At 47.1% G+C, this 13,513-nt stretch overlaps 1 protein-coding gene across 3 annotated transcripts in view; it reads right to left on the bottom strand.

Annotated features, from left to right (window-relative positions):
• The window catches only part of rph3ab (rabphilin 3A homolog (mouse), b), a 388,420-nt gene extending 378,930 nt beyond the window's left edge, over positions 1–9,490 (bottom strand). Inside the window, exon 1 of one of the 3 annotated variants that reach the window (XM_038820309.1) lies at positions 9,375–9,490. The gene's annotated coding sequence lies outside the window, so the exon portion shown is untranslated. The remainder of the gene's footprint in view (positions 1–9,374) is intronic. The other 2 variants (XM_038820380.1, XM_038820230.1) reach the window with 2 other exon arrangements.
• Between the last annotated feature and the right edge of the window lie 4,023 nt (positions 9,491–13,513).

The raw sequence follows: 13,513 nt of genomic DNA, 5'->3' as shown, positions 1-13,513 counted from the left end.
TTCCTTCACCCAGAGAGTAGTTGAGGCCAAAACACTATGTTTTCAAGAAGCAGTTAGATGTAGCACTTGGGGCGAAGGGGATCAAAGGATATGGAGGTGGGGGGGGGGGCAGGATCTGGTTATTGAGTGAAATAATCAGCCATGATCATAATGAATGGCAGAGCAGGCTCGAAGGGCTGAATGGCCTCCTCCTGCTCCTATGTTCTATATATTCAATCGTACTTAATGGCCGTAGTTAAGAGAACAAGCCCGATTTCAATCTTGTCACCCACCGAGATGAAGGAGGGCCAGTCACGCGGCCCACTCAATAGCCTAGGTTGCCCATTACCGCCCTGACGTGGAACCATATCACCAATTCTTCATAGTTGCTGGATGAAAAATCTAGAACTCACTTCCTGCAGCACTATGGGTAGTTCTATACCAGGATTGACCAAAGTGGTTCACCACCGCCTTCTCAAGGGCAATTATGGATGGACGTTAGATGAGGGCTTTGCTAACAACACCTACATCCCATGAACGAATACAAAATAAGGGAGCACGGGATGAATTATAGAATGTGGATGTACACACCACTTAAGGAGGTACGCACACATCATCCAATAACAGAGAGGGATAAGGTTGCAGAACGACAGCCTCTGACATCTCTGTGTCTGCTGCTTCTAACCCCTCCTGCAGCTCAGGGGCAAAGGAAGCAAATGAGGACTTCCGGTGGTGGGGATGTGCTGAGTAGTCGTACATCAGGTGGCTTTCCTCTGACGAACCCAAAAATAGGCTCTTTTATTCGATAGCCCGCTAACACAGGGAAGAAAGTATCCCAGCACCTCAACCAACAACACGAATGGCGATGCCGAGCAACAGCAACTTCAGAGGCCGCTTAGGGACAAGAATTGGGAAAAGCCACGAGACAGCGGGCGCACAAAGCGCCAAATCTCTGTCTACGCCAGAACGAGAAGGACCATCCCATCGCACACGGAGATCTCTCCCCCCCCCCCCCCCCCCACCAGAGGGTGAATGGAGGATGTTCCTCTCAAGGGAACTAAGAGATCATAGAGAGGAGATGAACACCGATATCCAGGCTGCGGTTAGGGCGGCGTCGCGGACGCTCTGGCGACCATGCAGGTGGCCCTGGACGAGACAGAGAGGAGATTAGAGGCCCAGGAGAGCACCATGAAGGAACTCGAAAAGACCTCAACAGACCAGAGCGACCGGATCGGCACCCTGGAGAAGGAAATATCAAGATTGGTCATGACACAGGGCAGTCGGAGGGAGAAGATAGAAAATCTAATGTTAGTGGGGCTGCCGGAGGGGATCAAAGGCAGGGACCCCATGGACTATGTGGCCCAAATGCTGGGCAGTCTGGTGGGAACCTGCCAGAAATAGACAGAGCCCACCGGTCGCTCTGCCCAAGACCCAAGGCTGGAGAGCAGCCGAGGGCAATAATCGCCAAAATGCACAGGTATCAAGCGCTGGGTACAGTCCAACATGGCTAAGGCAGCCCAGTACAAAAGCGGTGTAAATATTGGGATAATGTACCCAGCTAAACTCTGGGTCACAGGCCAGAGTAGGGAACACTTCTTCACACTGGATAAAAGCAAATTACTGCGGATGCTGGGATCTGAAATGAAAGGGAAAATGCTGGAAAATCTCAGCAAGTCTGGCAGCATCTGTAGGGAGAGAAAAGAGCTAACGTTTCGAGCTGAGCTTTGACAAAGAGTCCCACTAAAATGTGGGAGCCATTCGCCAAGCTGTTTGAAGACCTATTTGTAGCCAACAAGCAATAAGCCAGAGGGAGGGGAAGCCACAGTGAAACGGACACAAACGGAAAGAGGGAGGGAGGGGGACGATAAAGACGCATGAAGCCCAACCATGCCCAACACATAACAAAATACACAGCATCACGCCATCCAACAGCAACAGGATAAAAGACCCGACGAGGAAAGGGAGCATGCCTGATGCCTAGAAGGGGAGGGGCTGTCAGGAAGAAATGGGGGCGAGGATAACTCAAGGCCTACTGGAAAACGAAAAACAAGAAACTGTAACTGCTGTAAATAACGAAAGACAACCGATGGACATAATGGAAGACGTTCAATGTATATATATTTTTTCAACGTACATTCACGCTTACCTTTGCTCTATATAATTTGAAAAACCCTTAATAAAAACATTTTAAAATGAAAGGAAGCAAATCTGATGTGAGAAAAATGTTTTTTGCACATCGAGTGGTTCAGTGTGGAATGCACTGCCTGGAAGTGTGCTGGAGGCAGGTTCAATCCAGGTTCAACAGAGGGCATTAGATTATTACTTAAATAGAAACAATGTGCAGGGGTACGGGGAAAAGGCAGGGGAAAGGTACCAAGCCATAATGTTTGTTTGGAGAGCCAGCACAAACACGATGGGCCGAATGGCCTCTTTCTGCATCGTAACAATGCTGTGATTTTGCCCAACTTTAGCCTCCTACATCGCATCAGTACAAATTAGCGCAAACTGCAAAACACTGGAAATGGAATAGAAAAATTGCAAATGCTCAGAAAGCTAAATAAAAACAGAAAATATTTAAAATGCACTTTAAGGCAAGACAGGTTTATCAGAATCTGAAAATATATAAACAGCGACAAGCATAATATCATTCCTTCATCCAAGATGTGCTTCAGCTTACGGGTTTGAACAATAAATGTAATTTTCCTACATTTCGGACTGGGAATTGCCAGTAGATCTCGTCGTTTCCTCCATTTTGGAGCAAAGGCTGTATGTAGTGTTTTTTGCCTTTTTTTTATCTTTCAAACACTTGTTCCATTTGATTTAATCTTCATGTGGTGTACTTAATCCCAACGTTTCCACATTTTAAATCCAATAACTGCGTCATTGCAAGAGTAATTAGATTTGAACTTTAAGTCTACTGATCTTTGGTTTTTCTGGTTTTGCCAGCCCTTATCTTTACTTGACCTTGTCAATCTTTGGAAGGGCCTTCTACAGCCACATTTCAAATCTTAACCTGCCCTTTCTCCTTCAGGCATTTCCCTCCCAAAATATACTTTTCTCATAAAATTGCATGAAAGCGCATTACGTGACCATTTAAATTTGACATCAGATAAGGTGCAAATCAAATCGGTTTCTACCAGAGCTGTGTGATACTCACTCCCATTTACAATTACAGCTAATATTTACAAGATTCATTGCACCGTCAAACATACAGCCCTGCTGGGCACTTGCAGCATCTCCTAGTTTTGATTAAGCTTTTCAGAAGGTGTTTCTTTTACCATCTCAACTCGACCCTCTCCATGTGTAATGTTGCACTGTGTTGCAGGATGGGAGCAGAGTCCTAGAATTTGGCACAAATATGTTTGCATTTCAATCTGCCAAATAAACGCAGCAAAACCCAGCAAAGGTTTACCCATTCATTCACTTGGTGTAACATATGCTCAATTATGCTAAATTGGAATTAATTTACATGGAAAAGTCCAATTGGTTATAAAATAGTCTCTTTGGCACTACTTGAAAAAACTAACTTATCACAGTTAATTCTGTTCTGTATAATGTATTACTAAATTATGGTAATACGACCTCATTTATGGATGCAAATCAGGCAAGTTCTAACACAAGTTTTTCCCTTAATACTCACCAAATAGCTTTATGAAGTCAACTTGAAAAGCCTGCATTTTTTTAGGGATCATAAATTATTGAATTATGTTAATTTGATCTAATTTATTTATGCAAATACAGCAGAAAAGAGTGTTTTCCGCTCAAACCTGAAAGAAATGTCTGAAGTTTGGAGATTATAATTGGGACTAGGGGAGGAGGAAGGGGCAGATTGATGTTTTATGCTAATCAGACCTAATTCACAAATATAAATGAACTCCACTAGAATGCAGAGCTGAGCATTAGGCTTGCAGGGTGCAGAGAAGTCATTACTTGTAGCAACATACGGCAGAGATAAATTCAAGCCTTTGCAAACCCCACATTATTATATTCAATAAATACATTTTACACATCACTGCACTGGAACACATTTCCCTAAGCAGCACAGCATGAAAACCAGAAACGCAGGAAGGCAAACAGAAAATGCACAGTGGGGTCAGTCAGCGGCACGATAGCACAGTGGTTAGCACTGTTGCGTCACAGCACCACGGTCCCAGGTTTGATTCCTGCTTGGGCCAATATCTGTGCGGAGTCTGCACATTCTTCCCGTGTCTGCGTGGGTTTCCTCCGGGTGCTCCGGTTTCCTCCAAAGTCCCGAAAGACGTGCTTGTTACGTGAATTGGACATTCTGAATTCTCTCTTAGTGTACCCGAACAGGCGCCAGAATGTGGCGCTGTGATTTTCACAGTAACTTCATTGCAGTGTTCATGTGAGCCTACTTGTGACAATAATAAAGATTCTTATTTTAGGCCTTTTGGCTAAGATCAAATCCAAATGAGGTGCAATGCCTTTTCTTGTCAGCCTGGATCTTGTATGTCTCTCTTGTGGATACCATGAATTGGATTCAATTTGAATTGGTTTCTGGAGAAAGCAATGAGATGGATTACGGGCTTGCCCTGTCCACTCTGCACATTGGCTTTGTAAATTTTAGAATGGAATCAATAAAAGTGGGTCAATCAGTCTCCTCTTGGCCTTTGAACCTTGAGAACATGGTCAGGATTCTTGGGTCGTCGGGATTGACTTTTCCCGCTGGCTGCGCACACCTGCCAGTGGGATTTGCGGAGACGTGGGGTGGTTAGCATGGGAAATCCATTGACAAGCGGGAGGATAGAATCCCGCCGTCAGCGGACGGCGCATAGACGAGAAACAAGCGGCTGGGGGATCAGTTGTAATGTCTGTTCTTGTCAGCTTGAATCTAGTGGGGACCATGAATTGGATTCAATTTTAAATTGTTTTTTTTTGGAGCAAGCAAGGAGATGGATGAGGGGACTTCCCTGCCCACTCTGGGCACTGACTTTGAGAAAGGAATGACATTTTTTATAAAAGTGGATCAGCCAATCACCTGGTGAGAAAAAGAGAGGTGAATGCTTTGGACCGCACAGAAACCCAAGTATTTTTGGCATTTTTTCTTTTTGCTTTGGTGGATGTATTGAGGGCAGGAATACTTCAGTGCTCTTCCCATCCAGCAGTAAGTAGTAATCTAATATCATAACGATTTGATATATTATTTAATTATAGAATGATAATAACACAGAGGAAGCCACTCAGTCCACTGTGCTGGCTATTTCAAAGGGCTATCCAATCAGCCCAATTTCCCTGCTCTTTACCTTAGCTCTGAAAAATTTGAATTGGGGTCTCAGCTGGTAATGGCCTTAGTATTCTGATGTCATCTGATGTCGGCATAGAGTTGGGGTTCACGTTGGCACGTCAGCTGGAGACAAGGCTTCAAGTTGCCATGTCAGCTGGAGCCAGTTCTGAAGGCCAGTAAGTCTATAAAAGTGAGAGCTTTTGGGTAGAAGCCCAGCCAGAGCAAAGGTTTCACATGAACCCCCCCCCCCCCCCCCCAGTGGAAATCAGGACTGCCAATTCGAACTGAGAACAATGTCATTTTTTTTTTAAAAGAGCAGCTAATTTAAAAAGGTGGCGATATGGAGACTCCAGATTTGTCATTACTCACTGAAAAGGTAACGTAACCTGGTGACTAATTGAGGTTCAAGAGAATAGGAATGATTGCCCTCATTTTGGATAGGAGGGGTCTGAGTGTATCACCTGAACCATAAGAGGAGCAACAAGCAGAAACCTCTAGAGCAATCCTCGAGGCCCGAAATAATTTTCCGTAAACAAGGCAAATCCCACAGGGAGCAACACAAGTTTAAATCCATGGATGCCTAAACTTGTTTTTAAGACATAAGGAACAGAAGAAGTAGGAGTGGGAGTAGGTCATTCGATAAGATTATGGCTGACTTTGACCTGAATTTCACTATACACTCCTATTGCCATAACCCTTGGTTCCCTTAAAAGACCAAAAAAATTATCAATGTCTGTCTTGAATATACTCAAATGCACCCACAGTCCTCGGAGATTGAGAATTCCAAATATGCAATCTTAAAACAAATTGTTGTTTGAAATCACGTAGGTATTTGAATAATTGGAGGGTTACAAAAAGATTAATTGAGATGCTTCAAGAAACGATGGACTGAACCTCTGATTTCTTGTCCCATGAATCCAGAGATGTTTATTGCTCTTGTTCCGTATTTCATCAGCTATGTGCCAGTTGTGCTATTTACAATGGAAGATTTCTTTAAATCTTTTTCTTCTTCCCATAATGTTTCATTCCCTCTTCCGAGGGCTCAGACTCTTGTTATGGTACAGCTGCAGGGCACCAACAATCCTATGGTAGCTCTCCCAGATGTTCATTCTTTATAGATCATAGAATTTACAGTGCAGAAGGAGGCCATTCGGCCCATCGAGTCTGCACCAGCTCCTGGAAAGAGCACCCTACCCAAGGTTAACACCTCCACCCCATCCCCATAACCCAGTAACCCCACCCAACACTAAGGGCAATTTTTCATGGCCAATCCACCTAACCTGCACATCTTTGGACTGTGAGAGGAAACCGGAGCACCCGGAGGAAACCCACGCACACACGGGGAAGATGTGCAGACTCCGCACAGACAGTGACCCAAGCCGGGAATCGAACCTGGGACCCTGGAGCTGTGAAGCGATTGTGCTATCCACAATGCTACCGTGCTGCCCTGGGGAGTTTATTGGGGAGTCTAGGCAGAAAATACTGATTATCCAACTGTGATTGCAGTTACTGACAAGGCCAATTCCAACTATTTAATGCATCCCTCACTGCGCACTTCCCCCAACATTTTCGAACCCTATTTCCCTCCTCCGGAAAAAAAATCTCTCCTCCAAATTGCTTCGAGTCAATTTTCAAGCTGCCACTTCTCGCGCCTTTCCTTTATTGCCTTCCTGCATCATAATTGATACCGAAGTTCAAGATAATCCACGTGTTGTGATAGAAAGCAGTGCAAAATTACTGGAATATAATCTACAGAGGTTTCAGATAAGCAACACTGAATGCCATCGAAGGTTGTTCTTTATAATAGGCAAGCTACCCAGGGTGAAATTACAGGAAAAGTGGTGAAATATAAATCTCATCAGGTAATGAGTAGCATGTTGCATCCCAACCAGGGTGGAGAGTTTATGTACGGTCGATAAATCCCTTAACCTAAGACTGTGCCCCATGTTGTAGATTCCCCATCCAAACCCTGTCATTATCTTCTATGTTTCTACGGGATCACCTCTCTTCTAACCTCCAGAGAGTACAGGCTCAATTTACTCCACTTCCCATAGAGAGAGGACAACCCTCTCATCTCAGAAACCATCTTGTGAACCTTCTCTGTACTATCTCCAGTGCAAGTAAATCCTTCCTTTGTGAATGTGTTTGGGCAGTCCAGGTCGCAGGGCACTCCAGCTGCCTCCAACCTCTGCACTTGCTAGCAATGGTCAAGGGATGATCAGCATCTGTCTGATTGCCCCTCACCAGGGTACAGTTTTGGTATCCTCACTTAAGGGAGGCAATTGCATTGGAGGCAATTCAGAGAAGGTTCACTAAGGCCTGACTCCTGGGATGAAAGGGTCGTCTTAGAAGTAAAGATTGAGCACGTTGGACCTACCCTCAGCAGGCGGCACGGTGGCACAGTGGTTAGCACTGCTGCCTCACAGCCCCAGGGACCTGGGTTTGATTCCGGCCTTGGTTGACTGTGTGGAATTTGCATATTCTCCCCATGTTTAGCACACTGGGCTAAATCACTGCCTTTTAAAGCAGACCAAGGCAGGCCAGCAGCACGGTTCAATTCCCGTACCAGCCTCCCCAAACAGGCGCCAGAATGTGGCAACTAGGGGCTTTTCACAGTAACTTCATTGAAGCCTACTCGTGACAATAAGCGATTTTCATTTCATTTCATTTCATGTCTGCCAGGGTTTCCTCTGGGTGCTCTGGTTTCCTCCCACATTTCAAAGGTGTGCAGGTTAGGTGGATTAACCATGCTAAACTGTCCATTGGGGTCCAGGGATGTACAGATTTGGTGACGGGGATTGGGTGGAGTGGGCATGGGAGTGGACCTGGGTGCTCTTTCGGAGGGTGGCTGCAGCCTCAACAGGTCAACAATCTGTAGAGATCCATGATTCTGAGTTTAGAAGAATGAGAGATTATCTTTTAAATACAGAAGATTGTGAGGGGGGCTCGGCAGGGTGAAAAACTGAGAGGACCCTTCCCCTTGTGGGGGATGAGGAGCGGATTTAGGACTGGGGGGGGGGCATGGTTTGAAAATAAGGGGTCTCACATTTAAGACAGTGGACAATTGAGGCGGAGTCAGTGAATACACTCTAGGCCCAGAGTTGAACAGAACTTTGAGGGTCAAGGGGGGAGTCGAGGGTTGGGCGGGGCAGGCAGGGGAGTAGGGTTAAGGCCCACAAACCAGATCATCAATGATTTTATTGGCTATTGGAGCAGTTCAGGGGGGCCGAATGGAGTGTTCTGGTCTGATTGGCTGCAATCCACGGCAAACTAGTGGAGGATCTGGGAGGAGGAGGCAGGTGGCTATCTTTCTTGGAAACATGTGCGATAAATGGACAGGACTGACAGGCTTTCCTGTCAGGGAGACATCGACCAGAGTGGAGGGGGAGGGGGAGGGTCAGTAAAGGTTTAAATGACACGCCTCCACACAAAAGGCTTCGGACATTATTTGCAGGTAGCTGTCATTCGGTGAAGTAGAAACGTCTGACACAAATTAAAAGTGCAGACACCTGCATTTTGTTGTCACCAGCGCCTGTCCCCTCATCACAGTCACCGGAAGGGGGTGGGGGGTATACCACTGCTTAAGATTCGCACTTTGTGCTGTCACTTTATCAGCCTGGCAGACTGGAGACACAGTGAAGAGGGATGGTGTGCACACTCCCAGTTTCCAGCTCTCCCTTGGGAGCCCGGGTCGTTCAGCAACAAAACACACACACACACACACAAGCTTCCAGATACTGATTCAAGTTGTGCAGCACCGCTCTCCATCTCCGACTGCAGAACTGCACAGATATTTTTTTTTAAAACGTCCATCTATTATTAACGTCCACTCCTCAGGTCTTAAGCTGCAAAGCCCCAGACCACAGCAGCAAGAGGATGCAAGTGGATGCTGCTTCCAGTTAGAAGTCTGTAATTCCAAGCACAGCTAAGGTCATCGATTTAACTAAGAATTAGCCAGCACGATCAATCACTTCATAACATTTTGCTGCTGAACATTTTCACATCAGATTGCAATGGCAAGTATGCTCCATTCCCCCTAAATGTTTGTTGGGCAAAGTAGCCTTTTGGACTCAGTTAATCCCCCCTCATAATAATAAGTTTATCAGCATTTTTTCAGCAAATGACAGGCTTTTTGTCCCGATGCTCTTACCTCCCCCAGGCAGGATGGGTCCAGTGTCAGGTCTCTGCTGGCAGCCTCCTCTGTCCCCAGTCTCTGCCTCAACAACCGACAATTCTCTCTTCCAAGAGAGAGTTCTTATATTGTGGGAATGCACACAGCTGTGAGCATGCTCCTTGAGTGACAGATCCCTGCTGAGCACCACTAGAAACCCTGTGCCACACTTACTGCTTCTGCTTTTTGCCAACACTATTAGAAATTCTTACAGATGGAGACAAAAAGAAAAGTCTTTTCACTTTCTGGAACTGTGAACAGTTAAACTGTCTGGATGGCAGATTTTTTTTAACAAAAAAAAGCTAATTCAAGCAAATGGATTAAAGCTAGCAGGTGTGCTATTTTATTAACTTTTGGATGTGGGTCTCGTTGGCTAGAACAGCATTTGGCTAGAACACCATTCTCAGATGCCCTCGAGAAGGTGGTGGTAAGCCACCCTCTTGAACCGCTGCGGTCCATCTGTTGTGGGCTCATCGACAGTGCTGATGGGAAGAGAGTTTCAGTTTTTTGACCCAGCAACAGTGGTGGAATAATGGACTAGTTCCAAGCCGGGATGGTGTGTGGCCTGAGGGAGAACTTGCAGGTGGTCAGCTTCCCATGTGTCTGCTGTCCTTGTCCTTCTAAGGTGATCAAGGTTGTGGATTTGTGCTGGGGTAGAGAAGGGTTTATGTAGCTTAGAATAACGGAGTACGCAGTTTGGGAGCTACTTAAAAAAAATCCTTGCGCTGGATTCTCCGTTTCAGCGGCTAAGTGCTGGCTCGAATGGAGAATTTGCGGGCGTTTCACGATGCAAAATTTAGCGCTGTACCCTCACCAATTCTGGGACTGGTGAAGGGCTAGCAGCGGCAGAGGGTCAAACTCCCGGCTCCCGCGCCGAAAACGGCCAGAGAATGGCAAGGACTCGGGCCACACATGCGCACGGGAATGACCTACAGCTGTCGGGCCATAAAACATGACGTCGGCCTTGAGCGGACCCAACCCGCCATCTGTGACTCCACAGCCCTCCCCCGGCCACTCCCCACTAGTCCCACCCCCCAGCCCTCACGGAAGCCCCCCCCCCCCCCCCCCATAGCCAGCGGCATGGATCCTGGCCATCTGTGGCTGCGCTGCAGACAGTCCACAGCTGTCATGCCGGCTTCCCGACCGCTGAGACCACACGTGTCCCGCATGGTCGGGAATTCGGCCCATCGGGGCGGAGCATCATGGGAGGGCCCTCCAATGAGGTGCCAATGCCATTGCAATGGCGCGTGACACGATGATGCCATTTTGGAGGGGACGGAGCATGGCTGACCGACTTCAAACCGACACCGGCCATAATTTGGACGTCAGAGCCCATTCTCCACCCAATCTCCGATTACGATATCGGCATCGGGCAATGGAGAATCTTGCCCCTTGTGTTTTGTGCACATTAGATGAACCACCCTTTTGTTTGCACTGAGTGCTGAGCTTGTTGCATTTTGAGTGCTACAGTGAGTTTGGTGACTGAGGGAGTTAGGTGAGGAGGGAGTAAGGTGCTCCTTACATTTCATTTCCTATATTTATCAAAGAGCGTGAAGGGAGCCAGGAGTTTAGAGTACAGCTGACTGGAAGCAGAGTCGGAGGGCAGAGGTCCAGTTGGTCCACGGGGCAGCTAATTCTGTAAAGTAAGAGGGGATGGAGGCTAGGGCAGTTGCATGCTCGTCCTGTAGGATGTGGGTGGTGAGGGATACCACTGGTGTCCCCGCTGACTATACCTGCGGGAAGTGCACCCAACTCCAGCTCCTCAGAGACCGTGTTAAGGAACTGGAGCTGGATGAACTTCGGATCATCCGGGAGGCAGAGGGGGTTATCGAGAAGAGTTACAGGGAGGTAGCCACACCCAAGGTACTGGACAAGAGTAGCTGGGTTACAGTCAGGGGAAAGAAAACTAACAGGCAGACAGTGCAGGGATCCCTCGTGGCCGTTCCCCTTCAAAACAAGTATACCGTTTTGGATGCTGTTGGGGGGGATGACCTACCGGGGGAAGGCCCCGGCGGCCAGGTCTCTGGCACTGAGCCTGGCTCTGGGGCTCAGAAGGGAAGGGGGGAGCATAGAAAAGCAATAGTAATAGGAGATTCAATGGTTAGGGGAATAGATAGGAGATTCTGTGGTCGGGAGCAAGACTCCCGAAAGGTATGTTGCCTCCCGGGTGCCAGGGCCAGGGATGTCTCGGATCGTGTCTTCAGGATCCTGAAGGGGGAGGGTGAGCAGCCAGAAGTCGTGGTGCACATTGGTACCAACGACGTAGGTAGGAAAAAGGGTGTGGAGGTAATAAACAAGTTTAGGGAGTTAGGCTGGAAGTTAAAGGCCAGGACAGACAGAGTTGTCATCTCTGGTTTGTTGCCGGTGCCACGTGATAGCGAGGCTAGGAATAGGGAGAGAGTGCAGTTGAACACGTGGCTGCAGGAATGGTGTAGGAGGGAGGGCTTCAGGTATTTGGATAATTGGAGCGCATTCTGGGGAAGGTGGGACCTGTACAAGCAGGACGGGTTGCATCTGAACCAGAGGGGCACCAATATCCTGGGGGGGAGGTTTTCTAGTACTCTTCGGGAGGGTTTAAACTAATTTGGCAGGGGAATGGGAACCGGATTTGTAGTCCAGCAACTAAGGAAGCCGATATTCAGGACGCCAAAGCACGTAGTGATGCAGTGGGGAAGGTAACACTGACAAAGGAGAGTACTTGCAGGCAAGGAGATGGGTTGAAGTGTGTATACTTTAATGCAAGAAGCATCAGGAATAAGGTGGGTGAACTTAAGGCATGGATCGGTGCTTGGGACTACGATGTGGTGGCCATCACGGAAACTTGGATAGAAGAGGGGCAGAAATGGTTGTTGGAGGTCCCTGGTTATAGATGTTTCAACAAGATTAGGGAGGATGGTAAAAGAGGTGGGGGGGATGGCATTGTTAATTAGAGATAGTATAACAGCTGCAGAAAGGCAGTTCGAGGGGGATCTGCCTACTGAGGTAATATGGGTTGAAGTCAGAAATAGGAAAGGAGCAATCACCTTGTTGGGAGTTTTCTATAGGCCCCCCAATAGCAGCAGAGATGTGGAGGAACAGATTGGGAAACAGATTTTGGAAAGGTGCAGAAGTCACAGGGTAGTAGTCATGGGTGACTTCAACTTCCCAAACATTGAGTGGAAACTCTTTAGATCAAATAGTTTGGATGGGGTAGTGTTTGTGCAGTGTGTCCAGGAAGCTTTTCTAACACAGTATGTAGATTGTCCGACCAGAGGGGAGGCCATATTGGATTTAGTACTTGGTAATGAACCAGGGCAGGTGATAGATTTGTTAGTGGGGGAGCATTTTGGAGGTAGTGACCACAATTCTGTGACTTTCACTTTAGTTATGGAGAGGGATAGGTGCGTGCAACAGGGCAAGGTTTACAATTGGGGGAAGGGTAAATACAATGCTGTCAGACAAGAATTGAAGTGCAGAAGTTGGGAACATAGGCTGTCAGGGAAGGACACAAGTGAAATGTGAAACTTGTTCAAGGAACAGGTACTGCGTGTCTTTGATATGTATGTCCCTGTCAGGCAGGGAAGAGATGGTCGAGTGAGGGAACCATGGTTGACAAGAGAGGTTGAATGTCTTGTTAAGAGGAAGAAGGAGACTTATGTAAGGCTGAAGAAACAAGGTTCAGACGGGGCGCTGGAGGGATACAAGATAGCCAGGAGGGAACTGAAGAAAGGGATTAGGAGAGCTAAGAGAGGGCATGAAAAATCTTTGGCAGGTAGGATCAAGGAAAACCCCAAGGCCTTTTACACATATGTGAGAAATATGAGAATGACTAGAGCGAGGGTAGGTCCGATCAAGGACAGTAGCGGGAGATTGTGTATTGAGTCTGAAGAGATAGGAGAGGTCTTGAACAAGTATTTTTCTTCAGTATTTACAAACGAGAGGGGCCATATTGTTGGAGAGGACAGTGTGAAACAGACTGATAAGCTCGAGGAGATACTTGTCAGGAAGGAAGATGTGTTGCCGTTTTGAAAAACTTGAGGATAGACAAGTCGCCCGGGCCTGACGGGATATATCCAAGGATTCTATGGGAAGCAAGAAATGAAATTGCAGAGCCGTTGGCAATGATCTTTTCGTCCTCG

Source organism: Scyliorhinus canicula, chromosome 1 (assembly GCF_902713615.1).
Source record: "Scyliorhinus canicula chromosome 1, sScyCan1.1, whole genome shotgun sequence".
Taxonomy (NCBI): Eukaryota; Metazoa; Chordata; class Chondrichthyes; order Carcharhiniformes; family Scyliorhinidae; genus Scyliorhinus; species Scyliorhinus canicula.
The sequence above is the reverse complement of the archived record's forward strand: the minus strand, read 5'-3'. Positions and strand labels throughout refer to the sequence as shown.